We start from the raw sequence: 18,371 nt of genomic DNA on the forward strand, positions 1-18,371 counted from the left end.
TAGTCGTGGCTCTCAGTTTTGTCAGCTATAAAATGGGCTGATGAAAGGAGACGGCAGGTCAGGACGACTGCATGAGGGACCACTAATGGTTAACCTAACCGCACGGGGCAAGCTACGCACACAGAACCTGTCACACTGAGCTGGGTACAGAGAGAAGGCCACGTCTTAGAGAGCTGGCGTCCTCCAACAAAACACAAGCTTTAAGGGTAAAAGCAATGCCTTCCGAGACATGGAGCAGACCGTTTCCAAACCTGTCCAGCAGGGCCTGGTCCGTCCAGCCCCCAGCAAGCAACCAACTAACCTAGACCAAGGGCGACATGCCTTTTCTGTACAGGATCACACAGCAAACATTCTCACCTCAGCAGGTCACACGGTCTCTGTCAGGAGGAAGCGGACTGAGGCTGTATGTCCCTGCACGCTGTGTGCCAATAAAACTTTACTCACAAAAACAGGCCACGGGCCAGACAGGTCCACAGCCCAGTTAGCTGACCCCACACCCAGATGCCTGACATCTACCCTTTAAGAAACCAAACCTTTTCTTCACCTCTCCTACAGGGGCACCTGAGTTCCACTACTCATCCTGAATCGTGACAGAGCACAAAAGGCCATGTTCTAGCCCATGCTCGGCCCAATTAACCACGTGGCCTTGGAGATCAACACTGAACATGAGGTAGCTTTTCTTGGGGCACCAGGAACAGCCAACGTGGGATGGCCGGGGAGCACACGGGGCTGTCCTCCCCCACCGCCGGTCACCACCCCCCAGCTGGTCACCCCCACTCTGTAGATGTGAGCCGGGAGGTGACTGGGTTATTCGATCTCTTCTTATGAGCTATCGCCATGGCCCGCCATCTGAGGCCACCTCTTTAAAACCCTCTGTTGCCAGTTAATTACAAAAGTACAGGAGGAAGCAGAAGGCGTGGAGTAAACACTCAGGGCAGCTGGGCAATGTGGTTCTTTTAAAGGTATTTTATCGTATTATTTTTTAATGTTTATTTTTGAGAGAGCGTGAGCACAAGCATAGGATGGTCAGAGAGAGAGGGAGACACGGAATCTGAAGCAGCTCCAGGCTCTGAGCTGTGAGCACAGTGCTTGACATGGGGCCTGAACTCACGAACCGCAAGATCATGACCTGAGCTGAAGTCAGACGTTTACGTGACAGAGCCACGCAGGTATAAAATAGCCCAAAAGGTATTTTAAAGGGGCACCTGGTGGCTCCATCATTAGGCATCTGACTTTTGATTTTGACGCAGCTCATGATCTCACGGTTCACGTGATCGAGCCCCATGTACAGAGTCTGCTAGGGATACTCTCTCTCCCCCTCTGTCTCTGCCCCCCCCCCACCTCGCACAAGCAGGTAAGTGTGCACTGTCTCTCAAAATAAACATTTTTTCTAAAAATGGTATTTTAAGGGGCACCTGGGTGGCTCAGACACCCAACTCTAGTTCAGCTCAGGGCACAGCCTTGCAGTTGAGTTTGAGCCCCATGTTGGGCTCTATGCTGATGGCACAGAGCCTGCTTGGGACTCCCCCCCCGCCCTCTCTCTCTCACCTACCCCCTGCTCCTCTCTCCCTCTCTCTGAAAAATAAATGAACTTAAAAAAAAAAGAAGAAGAAGGTATTCTAAAATAATTCTCCATTTTCAGAGATCCCCCACCGCTTCTCCGGTGTGACTGGTCACCATTTCCGGTAGGCCATGGCTTGGGGCGAACGTGCCCCTCGAGGAGCCCAGGGGAGGTGTCCCCCCTGACCCACATGATGCCAGCGGGGCACCTCACCCTGGGTGACCCCGTGTCCCTCGAAATGCACCATGGCACTCGGATCAAGGGCGAGAGCGCAAACCCGGGCACCCAGACTAGAGAAGAAACAGCCACCAGAACCAACATGAAGCTTCTGGACTCCTCTGTGCGAAGGCTCGTGGGCCCTGGTCTCTCCTGGACTCAGGACCAAACAGCAGCTGCCTTCTCCCCCCAGCGTGTAGGCTTGAGGGGTGGCCTTCGGTGCCTGCTCTCCTGGGGCCACCTGGGCCCAGGAGCCCGAGCACTTACTTCAAAGTCCCGGTCGTTCTGGATAGCAGAGGCCACAAGGACAGGTGCCCAGTAGCTGGCAGGGGGTTCTGTCAGGTCCCGGCAACGCTGATGGCTCCTATGATGCACAAAATAAAAGCGTGATTCACTAAATGGGTGGCATCGCTTAAATCTCAATTCCAGATTCTACTCCCAACAGCTGTGCGTGGTCCAAGGCTACGCCCCTTTGTTCAGACATTTCTTTTTAAAAAAAGTTTTTAATGTTTTATTTATTTTTGAGAGAGAGAGAAAGAGACAGTGTGAGCAGGGGAGGGTCAGAGAGAGAGGGAGACACAGAATCTGAAGCAGCTCCAGGCTCCGAGCTGTCAGCACAGAGCCCGACGCGGGACTTGAACCCACAAACCATGAGATCATGACCTGAGCTGAAGTCAGACGCTTAACCGACTGAGCCACCCAGGCGCCCCTGTTCAGACACTTCCGAATCCTTGCCAATTTGCAAGAAGACTAAATCATAGCTACCAGCACTTTCCCCACCAGAGTCTCCCAACGGCTGCCCGTCTTAGGCTCAGCCCCTAAAAATCAGTAGCTGGGGAAGTGAGAGGCTCTATGAAACAATCAAATTAAACCAAAGAAGGTTCTGGAAACCTTAGGGTTTATAAGAAGTTCTGCATCCTCCAAAGCCCAATGGCCAGAAAGGCACCCCTCCAGGGAGGAAAGTCATGGGGTCAACACGTCTTTTCAGTGACACGAATGACACCCTCAGCAGGCAGAGAGCACAGCAGCGGCTGTTCAGAGCCAAGACCCCACGGAGGGCAGGGTCGTAGGCAGCGAGTGCACCGCTGTGCAGGGAGACACCCCTACACGTGTTGCATGGACGCAGGACAAGACTTCCAACCTTCCATGTAGCCCCAGGACCTTGGACAATGCAGGCTGTCACCATCCCTGGACGCTCCCCCCAGCCCACGCCCACCTCTCCAGACACCCGAGCTCCTGACTGCACAAGATCTACTGGACTCCCCCACCCCCACCCCTGCCTCTGTGCCTGCATGTGTCCATCCAGGACCTGAGTGTCCCCTCCGGCCTGGCCCCCTGCGCGAGGGCAGCTGGGCCCTGGGGAGCGGGACTACGTTCACTGCAGTCCCGCCCACTTTCTTCAAAGGGCACAAGCTTCACCAACACCCTCACGACATGCAACGCACACTGGTGGTTTCTCTGATTTTTGTGTGGTTTTTAAAACTCCTGGGCACGACCCCATGAAACAGACCACACCGTCTTTTCACAGGTCAGGCCCACAGGTTGAAAGACAAGGTCAAGCTGTGGGACTGCCGGAGCTCGGGCTGTGCCCATCTTCTTTGGGCGGAGGCCTCTCCAGCCTGCGTGGCTGACGCCTTCCCCGCTCCACAGCCCTGCCTGCAGACCTGCCTGCGGCAAAGGCTCAGGTCTAAGGGTCCGACCGTTCTGGAACCCCGCCCTGGAGCGGTGGCCGGCAGAGCGACAGCCTCCCGATGTCCACGCCCTCATCACCACAACCTGAGGCCACAGCAGAGGGGACTCCATGGGTTAAGGACCTTTATGAGACGATGATGCTGGATCGTCCCGTGTCATCACAGGACGGGTCAGAGAAGGTGACCACAAAGGCAGAGGTCACGCTGTCACAGAGGGAAGGTGGAAGGGGGCGCCTCTCGAAGCTGCACAGGCAAAGACGGGACTCCCGCCTGAGCCTCTGGAAGGAGCCAGTCCCGCCTACACCTCGACGGCAGCCTGGAGAGACCCGTGCTGGGGTCCCGGCCTCCAGAGCTGAGGTCATCAGAGTGGTTTTCAGTCACTAAGCGGCGGTCCGTGACGGCGGCACAGGAGACTCATGCGGCAGCTTCCGTGTGCATTTCCCAGCTCTCCGGGGCGTTGAGAGATCTCTTCGCTTCCAGTGACCGAGCCGCGAGCTGCCGGCCTCTGGCTTTTGCTCCTGCATCGAGGGGATCACATGTCTCCCCCGGCGCTTGTAACTGTCCCTGCACAGGCTGTTCCCATGCTGGGCATGGGCCACCCCCAGCAGCACGTGGGCTGACAGGCAGGGGGACCACCCAGGGCCTCTGGCTCTCAACTTGGCAGACCCACCGCTGCCAGGTCACCGACACCACGGATCCTACTGTCCCTGTGCCCCACGGGGACAAGAGCGCCAATCCCTGAGCTGGGAGGCTGGGGTCAGGCCTGCGGCCCAAAGAGCAGCCGCCACCCACCCTGACCCGTGTCCGCAGTGGACAAGGGGCCGGGACCACCCACCTCCACTGCTCCATCAGGGGCCGCGGGCCTCCCACAGCCGGCCAGCAGCCACCCTGGAGGTCCCAGCGTGCCAGGGCCTGGCCTCAGGGCCCTGAAGTGTGGGTAGGCCCAGTGACAGCCTCCCAGAAAGGACAGCATGGAACCCGGGAGGGGCGTGAGCTTACGGTGGAGACACCGGACAGCCCACCTCAGCCAGGGGACCAGGACCAACATCCGCGGTGACAGGCCACGGTGGCAGCCCGCACCCCTGGGGTGCTGTCAGGAGGAGGGCACCTCACCCTGGGGTCTTCCTCCCCAAAACCATCACCCCAGTCTCACGATGAGAAAAGCACCCAACGCACCCAAGGAAGGGCCTTCTAGAAAAGCCCTGTCTGGCCTCCTCGAAACTGTCAAGGGGCCTGGAGCTGAACAAGTGTGGACTCTGCTTACTGAGAATGTATCAACATTGGTTCATTAACTGCTACAAATGTTCCAGCCTAACGGGAGGTCCCAGTGGGGAAATGGGGGTGGGGTGGGGGGGAACACTCCCAGTCTCTCTGTAAATGTGAAATGCTTTAAAAAACAGTAATAAAGTCTAAGTAATTTTTTAAAAGGGAAACAAATCAGAAAGGCCCCTGCCAAGCAGGCTGGGTTTGATGCTCCCCGCTGCCCAGGCTGGCCCAGCCCAGCCACTGACCTCCCTGTGGGTCCCGGGGAATCTGGGGCACTAAGAATAGAACCCAGGAGGGGAGTCCGGTTGCAACAAGGTAGGAGCCCGCAGTAGCGACCTGAGACGTCAGACGCGACATCCCTAAAAGGCACAGTCTGACCGTCGGAAGAGCTTGTTACTCTGACCCGCCGACCACGGGCGCAGACACTAAAGCAGCAGGCGGAGTGGTTTACGCAGCTACCCCCTCCTCAAAGGGCAGGCAGGGGGGGCCCAGAGGCAGCAAAAGCAGGAAATGGGAAAAGCCAGTGGCACCTAAAGGCTCAGGGGTTAGGAACTGCCACCACCTGGTGGCATCTCTGGGGAACCCCCCCCCCCGGGCTTGGCTTCCCCAGGGTGGGGAAGGTGCCCCTACGTCCCCTGGTCCTACCAGCCATCAGCTGCTCCGGGGCTGACCCTCGGGGAAGGTTCGGAGGGCTGGCCCACGCCACACTGCCTACTCGTGCCCTGGAGCTGGGCCCGGGCTTCGAGGGGCAGAGGGCTGGCTGGGCAGCCTCTAGGCCAGACGGGGAGGGAGCCCTCACCTGCTCACTCAGCTGGCTACCTGACCAGGAGAGCTGAACGCCCAACTCTGCCTGCTCGTCCTCGGCCACAAGCCCCAGGTGGCCCTCAAAAGGGGCTATACGTGCCCCTCATAAAGCAGGGAGGTCCCCCAAAGCGTCAAGAGGGTCCACCGGCCTGAGCACACTATCATCAGATCAGCACGAACTCCTATGTTTCTGAAAAACATATATATCCACACAGATGGACACGGAAATAAACACAGACACGCACGCAGGCACGCATGGGATGGGATTCACATCTCCGAGCTCTGTCTATGACAGGAGAGGCCCCGTCAGCCCCTGGCACTGCACGCACCCAGCTCACCGTTTCTGAATCTCCTTCTCCAACGTGGAGAAGTGTTCCCTTGCAGGGCTGCAGCCGGAAATACACAAGGTGAGCGGAGCACCGGGCAGGAAGGCAGCCCTCCCCAGGGGGTGTGGTCATGAAGGAAGGACACAGGACCCCAGACAAGGAGCAGCCCAATGGCCAAAGCCAAGGGCAACTGGGGCAACAAACTAGTTCCAGTGCTGAACTATAATGCACAGGATGGAATAACGACCCCCCCAGTCCTCACTGGCGCAAAATTTAAAACATACCGTAAGTGAGGAGGAAGGGACTGCCCTCTTCCACAAAAGAATTCCAGTTCACAGATGGAGAAGCAATAAGACTCATACAAGGTCAGCGCATGAGAGTCATAGTACAAGCCGCCGCCCCCAGCAGGGAAGGGCCACACGCAGGTGCTGCAAAGGACAGGCACCAGTTTGAGGGGAAACAAGGTGTTTGCACAATCGCAAAGTCCCGAAGGGACAAACAGCAACTTTCTGGCGCAGACTCCGGGGCAGCACGGCCGTGGCCACAGGATGGAGGCTGACGTCACCGGCAAGGAGATGCAGCAGCAGGCTGCCCAGGGAACTCAGCCCATCCCCGAGCTGCGTGACCTGCGTCCGAAGCCCGGAAAACACTGGGCACGAAGGCAAGTTGAGGAATGTACAGTGAGGTCCCCGGCCAGCGCTCTGCAAAAGCACCGAGGTCACAACATCCGGAACGACCAAGAGTCCCAGCCCAGAGGAGACGGAGGGCAATGGCTGAATGCAGTGCAGGGTCCCGGAGAGGGCTCTGGGGCAGACAGGGGACATGCATGTGGCAGCTGGGGGATCCAGGTGAAGGCTGCAGTTCGGTACGTACTATTCCTCTGTGCTGCCTGCTTCATTTGGGTAATTCTGCAGTTGTGTTCCATGCTGGTGGCGGAAATGTACCTGGAGAACTCTCCGTACTGCCTTTGTAACATTTCAATCGGGCTAAAATTATTTCAAAATAAAAACTCAAAAAAAAAAAAAAGAAAGAAGGAAAGCAAGCAAGCAAGCCAATCTTCCCCTCTGTCCTCTGAAGCTCGCTGCACAGCAGGTTTTAGCTGCAGGAGGAGAGCGGCTATAAAAAAGGTCCATACCGATAAGCAAAGAAAAAGCAAGCTGATACCACACGGCAGTCTGGTTTCAGGACCCGCTGAAGACCCAGCCTGCTGAACACAAGTTTCAGACCCTTCGTGTTTGAAAGATACAGAGGAGTGACCCATGTCGCCAATCTTTCCATACCGGCCGGAGAGCCTCTTGCTGACAGCGCCTCACCAACGCCCCCATGTCCTCGGGGACCCTGGAACCCAGCTGTGGAAGTCGCAACGGCTCAGTTGGGGACGTGGTGGGCACCCCGGGCCATCTGGATCCTGACTAAGAGGGGTCTGGTCTGACTATACGGAAATGTAAGAACCCCATTATTTTCCTTAATGCCCACCCCCCAGCAGATACAAGTGGGGAGGACAAAACTTACAGCTAACGAGGCAGCGCAGCACCAGCACAGTGACAGGCACAGACATCGACACAAGAGAGCGGACCGTCCAGAAATGAATCCACACTTGTTTTTAATTGTTTATTTTCAGAAAGAGAGAGAGAGCTCTCGCATGAGCAGGGGAGGGGCGGGGAGGGCCGGGACAGAGGATCCAAAGCAGGCTCTGGGCGGTCAGCATGAAGCCCGATGGGGGCTCGATCTCACAAACCGCGAGATCACGACCTGAGCCGCTGGGAGTCAAGAGTCTGACGCTCAACCAACCGAGCCACTCAGCAGCCCCCAGAAAGAAGTCCACACGTGGAAAGCCCGCTGGTGTTCAAGGAGGCTGCCAAGACCACTCGATGGGGAAAGAACAGTCTTTTCAACAACTGGACTAAGACGACTGGATCCCCATGGGGAAGAATGAAGGTGAAGCCCTACCTCACACCACGTGCAAAACTCAGCTCCAAATGGATCATAGATCTAAACATAAGAGCTAACTCTCTACAGCTCACAGAAGACAACACCGGAATTAGTCTTTGTGGCTGCAGATTAGGCAATGGCTTCTAGATGCCACACCAACAGCACAAGCAACAAAAGATAAAGGAGACTTTGTGCTTCAAAGGACGTCATCAAGGAAAGTAAAGACGAGCGCAGAATGGGTGAAGACCATCTGCAGACCCTGTATCTCAAAAGGGACTTGTCCCAGGAATCTATAAAGAACGCTTAAGGTTTGACAACAGAAAGACAACCTAATCTGCAAAGAGATGAAGGATCCGAATGGACATTTCCCCAAAGAAGATAAACAACTGGCCCACCGGCGTGAGAAGGTGCCCACTGGCACGTGAGAGGAGCAGGGGAGGGAAAAGGAGGCCCAAACCCCCGAGAACGTGGCAACAGGGCAGCTGGGGCCCGGCCCTGGGATGGAAGAGCCTTAATCGCTGCAATGATGACACTCTTCACAGTGTCAGGTTTTCTCAAATTTTCTCCCTGGAGAGCACTGTGGGGTCGTGGGGACAAGCGCAGGCTCCAGAGGCCTGGGTCCAGCTCAGCCACGTGACCCAGGGCAAGTTCCTAACAGGGCCTCAGTTTCCTCATCTGTGAAGTGGGCTCACCATGTCAATGCCCTACTTGTGCAGTAAAGGGAACCGACAAGGGCGATTAGAGGAGCTCTGGCACATGCCAAACTCGCCACAAACAGCAGTAGCTATGGGCTCACTCAGCCTGGGGCGCCTGGTGGCTCAGTCGGTTTTGAGCGTCAGCTTCAGCTCCGGTCATAATCTCATGGTTTGTGGGTTCGAGCCCCACATTAGGCTTTCTGCTGTCAACGCTGAGCCTGCTTCAGATCCTCTGTCCCCACCTCTCTCTGCCCCTTCCTGCTTGTGCTCTCTCTCTCTCTCTCTCTCAAAAATAAACATTTTTAAAAAACAGTATTTACTTAGAAAGAAAAAAAGGCATCTGACTCATGATTTTGGCTCATGTCATGATCTCAGTGTCCGGGATTCAAGCCCCAAGTCAGGCTCGAGGCTTCTCTCCCACTTTCTGCCCCTCTCCCATGCGCACACCCGTGCGTTCTCTCTCTCGCTCTCTCTCTCTCAAAATAAACTTTAAAAAAGGAAAAGCAAAGGCTCCCTCAGGGAGAGCAGGCACATCCGAGGATGCACGGGGTGGCGAGGCGCCCTCCCCAGTTCATGCTCCGAGCGGCCCTGCAGGAGGCCCCCAAAGGGCAATGGGGCAACACGGCTTTTCTAGAAAACACCCACCTCCGACCAGCCAGCTGCTTTTATGTTCGGGACACACGCCTCCCCGCCACCCAGACTCCTCTACAGGGCCGTCCTCTGCAGGGTCTGGAGCACGAAAGGCAGCCAAACATTAGCACCTGGCGGGGTTGGGGGGGTGCTAAATACAGACTTCAGAGGGAGCGCCAGGACCGGGGAAGCTTCCGGCCGGGAGCGACAAGCTGTGAGATGCCTGGAGGTGATCTGCCCTGTTCTGCGGGACCCACGGCACACATTTCACATGCTGGGAAGGAAGGAGTGGGCGCATACGTGTCTTTCTTGAAGGTGACCTCCCCCGGTGGCCAGGGGCCACAGGTCAGGGAGGGAGGGAGGGAGATGAGAGCAGCATCTCAAAGCACTGGGTAAGGATGGGCTTCCAGCAACGGTGCTGGGTCAACGGGGCAGCCCTTTAGGAAAACACAGTCAGGCCCGTACTTCACGCCGCGGACGAGCACGGGTGTGCGTCCAAACCGATGAGGGGTCTCCATGTGTGCGTGGGAAGCGTGTGACCGTACGAGGCTGGAGGAAAACATGGGGGCTCGCCTCCCACTCAGCAGAGAAAAGGCTTCCCCATCAGGGGCCCAGATCCAGATTCAATAGAAAAAGAAAGATCCATTAACTCGACTACATCAAAACTTATTTCAAAATACACATACTTCTTCAGGGCAAATAAAAACAAACAAACAAAAACATCATTAAAACATCAAAATGCAGGGCACCAGGGCGGCTCAGTCAGCTGAGCGTCCAAAGTCGGCTCAGGTCATGATCTCACGTTCGTGAGCTGAAGCCCCACGTTGGGCTCTGTGCTGACGGCTCAGAGCCCGGAGCCTTTTTTGAGTCTGTGTCTCCCTCTCTCTCTGCCACTCCCTTGCTCACACTCTGTCTGTCTCTCTCTCTAAAATAAACGAACATTAAAAAGAATTTAAAATAATAAAATAAAAAGTCAAAATGCAACTGGTGAAACTCAGAGCAAATATTTTTAAAAACACCACAAAGGGCAGGGCGCTTTGGTGGCTCAGTCGGTTGAGAGTCCGACTGCAGCTCAGGTCATGATCTCATGGTTCATGAGTTTGAGCCCCGTGTCAGGTTCTGTGCTGACAGCTCAGAGCCTGGAGCCTGCTTTGGATTCTGAGTCTCTCTCTCCATCCCTCCGCCACTCACACTATGTCTCTTTCTCTCTCTCAAAAATAAACAAACGTTACATTTTTTTTTTTTAAAGGGGTAAAAGCATGAACAGGCAGTTCACAGGAAAAATATAAAAATAGTCTTTGACATATTAAATATTCCTCATTCCAGAAACACTGATTAAAACCACACAGCACACCCTGCTGGTAAGCCTGTGGGGACCAGACCGACCTGTCGTCCCACGGGGACGATGGGAGTAAACCCATACCACCCCCGGGGAGGGAACCGGGCAGAAGCTGACGAAACCCACGCACACTTCACTTCTGACCCAGCAATCTCGCTGCTGGAAATCCACGCTGAAGATACTCTTCCACGAATACAAAAATCCCTGGATGCAAGGGCCTCTGCTACCGTGCCGTTTACAGCTGTAAGATACTGGAAACAACCGAAATGCCCACATGCGGGAGAGGTGGAAGTAACCATATGCGTCCCACAGCAGACCCCACGCAGCTGTGCAGAAGAGGACATCTCCACAGCCAGGTGAAGAGGTTTCTAGGATACACCCTTCAGCGAAGAGTGACGTTCAAGTTCACTATGCCACACTTAGTGTGAAAGAGGTGGGGACAGGTGACAACATACAGGTCTGCTCTCTTGAGCACCAGTGAAAGGATAAGCCAAAGACTACTGAGGTCATTCCCTGCAAGGAGGGGTGAGGACATTCCTCTCGGGACACCTTTCTGCACAGTTCTGACGTGGAAGGGTGCTAATGTCCCACCTATCGGATGAACGAAGGAATGATATCAACAAGAGTTGGGGCGGGGAGGAAATCTACAACAAATACAAAAACAAATATTTCAGGTAAAGGATATGACCACATTAAAGAAAAAAGGAAGAACGAACACAGGCCACTTTTACACACAATTTTGGGAGCGCCTGGGTGGCTCGGTCAGTTAAGCATCTGGCTATTGATTTCAGCACGGGTCGTGATCTCAAGGTTTGTGGGATCGAGCCCCGTGTCAGGCTCTGTGCTGACAGTGCACAGCCTGCTTGGGATTTTCTCTCTCTCCCTCTCTCTCTGACCCTCCCCCCGCTCGTGCTCTCCCTCTCCCTCTCAAAGTTAACATTTTTTTTTAATTTTTTAAAATGTTTTATTTATTTCTAGGAGAGCGAGACAGCGTGAGCAGGGGAGGGTCAGAGAGAGAGGGAGTCACAGACTCTGAAACAGGCTCCAGGCTCTGAGCTGGCAGTCAGCACAGAGCCCGACGCGGGGCTCGAACCCACGAACCGCGAGATCATGACCTAAGTGAAAGTCGGACGCTTAACCGACTAAGCCACCCAGGCGCCCCAACAAACATTTTTTTAAAACCACAATTTTGAAAACATATGCCTTGGAGATAAAAGATACAACAAATGATTAACTTCTGCTCTGCAGGCTTCTTTTAACTGTTGATGATGAGGCCGGGTTCTTGGTGACAGAGAGGGAGTTAGAAGGCGGAAGACAGCAAAGAGCCTGTGGGGGGGGCACTGGGACTGGAAATATCAACGCGAACTCCCAGGCACCAGCGAGGACATATGTGTATGCCAGAAGCAGACATGTCCATGTATGTGTGTGTGATACATACATACGTAACACAGGAATGCTAATATACACACCTGTGTCATTATTTCCAGCTTTGGGCAATGGGGGGGCCCAGACACGAAGGCACCCCATGGGCAATGAGCACACTGAACACCCAGATCTTGGTTTCTAACCGGCCTTGTCCACGAGAAGAACAAGGCTCCCTGGAGAAGTGGGCGACCCCAGAGCAGGGGCAGGGAAGAGTACAGGATGGGCCTGGGACCCCCACTGTATCCCCAAAATTGGGAGGCACACACGGAATGGTAAGGTCATGCAAAAGGACACCACGAGCCACCTTGCTGGGTCTCTAACTCCAGATACATTTGGGGCCTCTGGAGCAACCAGAAACATAATGGTAGCGCTGGATCATAACCCATTGATTCAGGTAAGAGTCCACGAGTCCACATGGATATAAACTAGTGGGGAAGAAGAGACAGCTGGTCCTTACAGTGGAAAACCAATTAACAAATGCCAAAAGGGATGACAGAATCAGGCAATCATCCTCTGGCCAGAATCAACATCGGCCGCTAAAACCAACAGTGGGTGCCGGGCGCGTAACACGGTGTCCACGTGGCCTCAGACACTATCTCCCCACACGGAATTTGCGGACTGCAAATTGGGAAGCAGGAACTCTAGGCTAGCTCTAGAGCCTTCTTAACCAAGTGACGGAGGTGAGTATCACCAGACACGGAGCAAACTGGCCCCAGGGGCCTCCGGATACAATGCACTAAGGAGGACAGAAGGTCACTACTGGGATATTCCTGCCAAAAGTATGTAACCGAGAGGAAGCATCAGACAAGCCCACGTTGAGGGACATCCTACAGAAGAACCAGCCTGTCCTCTCCCAAAGGTCAAAGTCATGAACTCCAAACACACTCAGGAACTGTTCCAGGTTAAAGGAAACAAAAGCAGTCTGACAACTGAATACGGTGTGTGGTCCCGGATTCTCTCTTCGTAATTCTGAGAATTAATTTCCTGATCCTGACAGTTTGTCTGCAAGACAGATTGTCTTGTCTGGAAGAACTAATCACGGAAGCATTTACAGGTAAAGGGGCATCTCTCTGACACAGTTCAGGAGAAGTGCAGAGTGAGAGAGACAGAGGGGGGGAGAGAGAGAGAGAGAAGGAATAGAGCAGACGAACAAAACATTCTCAGGGAACTGGGTGAAATGCATTCAGGAATTCTTTGTGTTATTCTTGCAACTTTGCTGGGCATCTGAAATTCTGCCTCTAAAGACTTTTACTGCAACAATTAAAGAGGAAGCCCTCGGACTGGAAAACTAAAAGCAGGTGGGAGTGCTTGGACAGGCAGCCTAGAGGCCGGGAGAGCCGTGGAAGCGGCTGCCAGCACCTGCTTGGAGCATCAGGGACAAATACAGGGTCTGCCAGCCCACCTATGTCTCCACTGAGCTCCACAGCGTCCGGGAAGCAGCACGGGCAAAGGCCACCTGTCCCCCTGGCCCACAGCCACGGGTGAGGGGCTGGAGCCACGCAGGGAGAGGGGTGGATGCCAGCCTCAGCGGGGACCCCCGAGGAAGCTCCCTGCACAGCCGGGGAGGCCTGCCGGGGACGAGAACCCCAGTCCGGCCTTTATTTGTGTGCGCAGGTCTTGGGCGCTCCCTCGTTCACCACTTAAAACAGAATCGTTAACAAAATCATCTTCCTGTGTCTCTGTGATTGCGCCCTGTGATCGTGCACGGGCACCGGGAGAGGCCAGGGCTGGGCCATACGCAGGGACACGGGTTATGTACCCAGAGAGGCCCGGCTCCTCCCTCACAAACCTGGGCTGGGTTCACTGGCCTCCCTGAACCCCACCCTCCCCTTCTGGAGTCTGCTCCCGGCCTTCCCTCGAGCCCCTGTTGGGATTAGGGACAAACAGCACGAGGGGGGGAGGGGGGGGCTGACGAAGAGGGCACACCTAACCCTCACGCAGGGAGGCTCTAAACGCCTGGCATGTCTGATCAGCCGCGACCCTGGGAAGCAGGCACTGCCGTCACAGCCCATTTCACGGATGCGGAAACTGAGGCACGGGATAGTGGACTGACTGGTTTGAGACCACACAGCTAGCAAAAGGGGAGCCGTGCGGGCCAGCGGGGCGACACACGGAAGTCCCCACACTGTCCTGCCCCATAATGTCTAGACCGCAGGTCTTCATGAACTCCGCAGGAGTCCAAGGAGGGAGACGCTGGCCAGTGTTTTTATAATCTTAGGGGGGGTGGGGGGGAGGGGGAAGACCTCTCCAAGGAGGTCACAAGACCACGAACTTTAAAGGAAAAGAATTCTGGCAATAAACTTGAAGACATTCTATGTACCAACACATCAAAAATAAAGCTGAAGGATAAATGGGAAGCTGAGAAAAAAAAAGTGTGATACAAAAGGTGGTAACAGCCCTAATAGAGGAGAGGTTATTATTATAAAACACTTTTCTCAACTGGAGGCAATCCTGTGCCCCCCCCATGACATCTGGGGACATCTGTGGCTGTCACACTGAAGGGCTGTCACCCATATGACGAGAGCCTCGAGCCACCGTGGGAGCGTCAACCTAGACCACCTTCCCAGGGACAAGTGAGCAACCCACTTGAAGATATAAAAGGCATCCACGTGGGGCGCCTGGGTGGCTCAGTCAGTTAAGCGTCCGACTTCAGCTCAGGTCATGATCTCATGGTTCGTGGGTTCGAGCCCTGCATCGGGCTCTGTGCATTTAAAAATTAAAAAAAAAAAAAAAAAAAAGGCGTCCACGCTCTAAGCATCTGTGCTCACAGGGGCTCCTGTCAGCAGCGAGGATGTTCACTGTTGCAATGCCTAAAGAGAACAAAATACTCACAATCCCAGGAGTAAAGCATACGCGCCCCAATGAAAATGAAGGCGCACACGGTCAATGACACAGAAGGACCTCTACCACACACACAGCAGTGACCAGGGGAGCCTGGGCCAAGATCAAGGACAGTTATCTCTGGGTGGTAGGATCTGGGGAAATTCCTAATACACACAGCCTTCTGCCTTTAGTGGGAATACCTACACCGACCTTTAGAAAAACAAAGGGTTCTCAGAGCCCACCTGGAGAGCTGTGCCTGGGACCCAGAGGCCCCTGCCCCTCCAAGCAGCCCAACGGGCTGGGCCATCCAGGGAGACAAGAACCAATGTCCCTGGAAAGCGGTGACGCGTCCTGGGAGAAAGCCATCAGTGAAAGCATTACAGTACCCACTCCACCTAATTCACACTTAAAACACCAAGCCTGGGGTGCCTGGGGGGCTCCGTCTGGTAAGTGTCCGACTTTGGCTCAGCCCATGATCTCACGACTTGGGAGTTCAAGCCCCGCGTCAGGCTCTGTGCTGCCAGGGCAGAGCCCACTTCAGACCCTCTGTCTTCTCTCTCTGCCCATCCCCTGCTTGCACACGCCCATTCTCTCTCAAAAGTAAATTTTTATTTATTTTTAATTTTTTATAAGTTTATTTTTTTTGAAAAAGAGCGTGGGGGGGGGTAGTTGAAAGAAGGGAGAGAGAGAATCCCAAGCAGGCTCTGCAACATCAGCGTAAAGCCGGACGCGGGCCGAACCCACAAACTGTGAGATCATGTCCTGAGGCAAAACCAAGAGTCGGAGGCTTAACCGACTGAGCCACCCAGGCTCCCCATAAACAAACATTTTTAAAAAATAATAAAAATAGCATAAAACACCTAGCCAAACTGGAGCCTTCACACACTGCTGGTAGGACTGTAAACCACTTTGGAAAACAATCTGGCAGTGTCTTCAAGGGTCAAACATGGAGTTTGCATGGGATCAGCAATTCCGCCCCCGGGTACCTACCCAAGAGAAACGAAAGCAGCAGCGTGCACACAACCACGTGTACGTGCGTGTTCATACTATGCATTACAGGCATTACTCGTAATGGTCAAACCGTGGAAACAACCCAGACGCCCGACAACAGACGGATGGAGAAACACAGGCGTCCGCCGCGCACGCGCCCGTCCCTCAGATGCGTCCGCCGCGCACGCGCACATCCACAGAGGACCGTGTCCACCGCGCACGCGCACGTCCCTCGGCCACGAGCAGGAACGAGGCGCCCACCCCCGCCGCCCCGCGGATGGAGCCTAAACACACGACGCTCAGGGAGGGAACCAGACACGGGAGGCCACACGGGGTGTGAGTCCACGTGCGTGACGCGTCCAGCACAGGCTCCTCCACAGAGGAAGCAGATGAGGGGTTGCCAGGGACTGGGGGAGGGGCACGGGGATGATCACGTAAACGGTATGGGGTTTCCTTTTGGGATGACAAAAAAATTCTGAAATTACACAGTGGTGATCATCGCACCGCCCTGTAAACATACTAATGACCACTGAATTGTACACTTTTTTTTAAAATTTTAATGTTCATTTATTTTTCCGGGGGCGGGGGGGAGAGAGAGACTGAGCATGAGCGGGGGAGGGGCAGAGAGAGAGAGGGAGACACAGAATCCGAAGCAGCTCCAGGCTCCGAGCTGTCAGCACAGAGCCCAACGCGGGGCTTGAACTCATGAATGAAGAAATCGTGACCTGAGCCCTAGTCAGCCACTTAACTGACTGAGCCAGACAGGCACCTCTGAATTACACACTGAGAAGGTGAACGAATGGCCTGAGAGTCCTCCTCACTAAAGCTGCCATTAAAAAAAAAAAACAGCACCCTGGAAAATGAACACATCAGAGCTCTCCAGAGCTCCACCACCACTTCCTGCTGTTTGGGAGCTTTACCTGAATGTATCGGAACACCCTGACCACCCACGTGGTCTGCTCTGGGTCCCTGCCACACAGGCTGCCCCCCGAGGCTCTCACGACAAGGGTCCAGCCACAACCAGGTCACGGCCACGGGGCTCACTACCAGGCACACCTTAAACCAAAGACCTGCCTGCCTGCAAGTGGGCGTGACACGCTGACCCAGATTTGGAATCCTGTGACAGGATCAGAGCCACAAACCAGTCAGCTTAGACTGGGCGAGGGAGAAGAGGCCAAAACCACAGAGAGGGTGGTGACATGGAGTCGGCGCCTCCCAAGCCCAGGCCGGGGATGGCAGGTCCTCGCAGATATTTTCCGGTGTGGCAGCTTTGCGAGGGCTTTGCCACGCTCGCCTCACCGAGGCTGAGGAGGAGTGCGCCAACAACGGACGCAAGCAGGCAGACAGACCCACGAGCGCCCCTGAAAACCCCAAGCTCTTTCACTGACCAAGGGAGCTTAATCCTAAGGAAGCTCGTTGCAAACGGAATCAGCATAGATTTGCTCCAAATCCCACTGGAAATTCTGATCGGATATACATGAGAAGAACTACAGCAACCGCTGGAATATACTTCAAAAAATAAAGTGAGGGGCACCTGGGTGGCTTAGTCGGTTAAGCGTCCGACTTTCACTTAGGTCATGATCTCGCGGTTCGTGGGTTCGAGCCCCGCGTCGGGCTCTGTGCTGACTGCCAGCTCAGAGCATGGAGCCTGTTTCAGTCTGTGACTCCCTCTCTCTCTGACCCTCCCCTGCTCACGCTATCTCTCTCTCTCTCCTAGAAATAAATAAAACATTAAAAAAAATTTTTTTTAAATAAAGTGAGAAAAATCATTAAAGACATTAAAATACCACACTAGAAAATATTCACTCCATGCAAAAAAAAAAGGCAGTAAAGGAGAGGAACTGAAGACGAGACAGTAAACAAAAGGAAAGTAACAGACATAGATCCAACTACCTCAATAATGACATGAAACATGGATGGATTAGGGGTGCCTGGCTGGCTCAGTCAGTAGAGTGTGGGACTCTTAATTTCAGGGTTGTGAATTCAAGTCCCATGTTGGGCAGGGAGCCTACTTTGAAAATAGATAGAGGGGATGCCTGTGTGGCTCAGTTAAGCATCTGACAATTTGGGCTCAGGTCATGTCACGGTTCTTGAGATTGACCCCGACGTCAGGCTCTGTGCTGATAGCAAGGAGCCTGCTTGGGATTCTCTCTCTCTCCCTCTCTTTCTGTCCCTTCCCTGCTCATGCTTTCTCTCTCTGTGTCAAAATAAATAAACTTAAAAAAAAATTGTTTTTAAAAAAGATAGATGAATGAATGTGGATGTATTAGACAGTTGCAACCAAAAAACAGAGACTGTCATACAGTCAGGAATGAGGCAGGGATGTCCACTCTCATTACTGTTATTCAACATAGCACTGGAAGCCCTAGCCTCCGCGATCAGACAACAAAAAGAAATAAGAGGCACCCAGATCAACAAGAAAGAAGTCAATCTTTCACTATTTGCAGATAACATGGTACTTTACAGGAACCTGAAAGACTCCACCAAAAACCTGCTAGAACTGATCCATGAATTCAGCAAGGTCGCAGGATACAAAATCAACGTACAGAAATCTGATGCATTTCTATACACCAATGACGAAGCAGCAGGAGCAAGAGTTAAGGAATCAATTTCATTTACAATTGTACCAGAACCATAGGAAATGTAGGAATAAACCTAACGAAACAAGTAAAA

The 18,371-nt window shown here is 53.9% G+C and overlaps 1 protein-coding gene across 3 annotated transcripts in view; it reads right to left on the reverse strand.

Moving 5' to 3' along the window:
• KDM4B (lysine demethylase 4B) overlaps positions 1-18,371 on the reverse strand; it is a 125,565-nt gene that overhangs the window by 87,593 nt on the left and 19,601 nt on the right. For all 3 annotated transcript variants that reach the window (XM_039247596.1, XM_039247594.1, XM_039247595.1), the window contains exon 2: positions 2,045-2,141. The gene's annotated coding sequence lies outside the window, so the exon portion shown is untranslated. The remainder of the gene's footprint in view (positions 1-2,044; positions 2,142-18,371) is intronic.

This window comes from Hyaena hyaena, unplaced genomic scaffold (assembly GCF_003009895.1).
Source record: "Hyaena hyaena isolate Hyena2069 unplaced genomic scaffold, ASM300989v1 scaffold_296, whole genome shotgun sequence".
In the NCBI taxonomy this organism is placed as follows: Eukaryota; Metazoa; Chordata; class Mammalia; order Carnivora; family Hyaenidae; genus Hyaena; species Hyaena hyaena.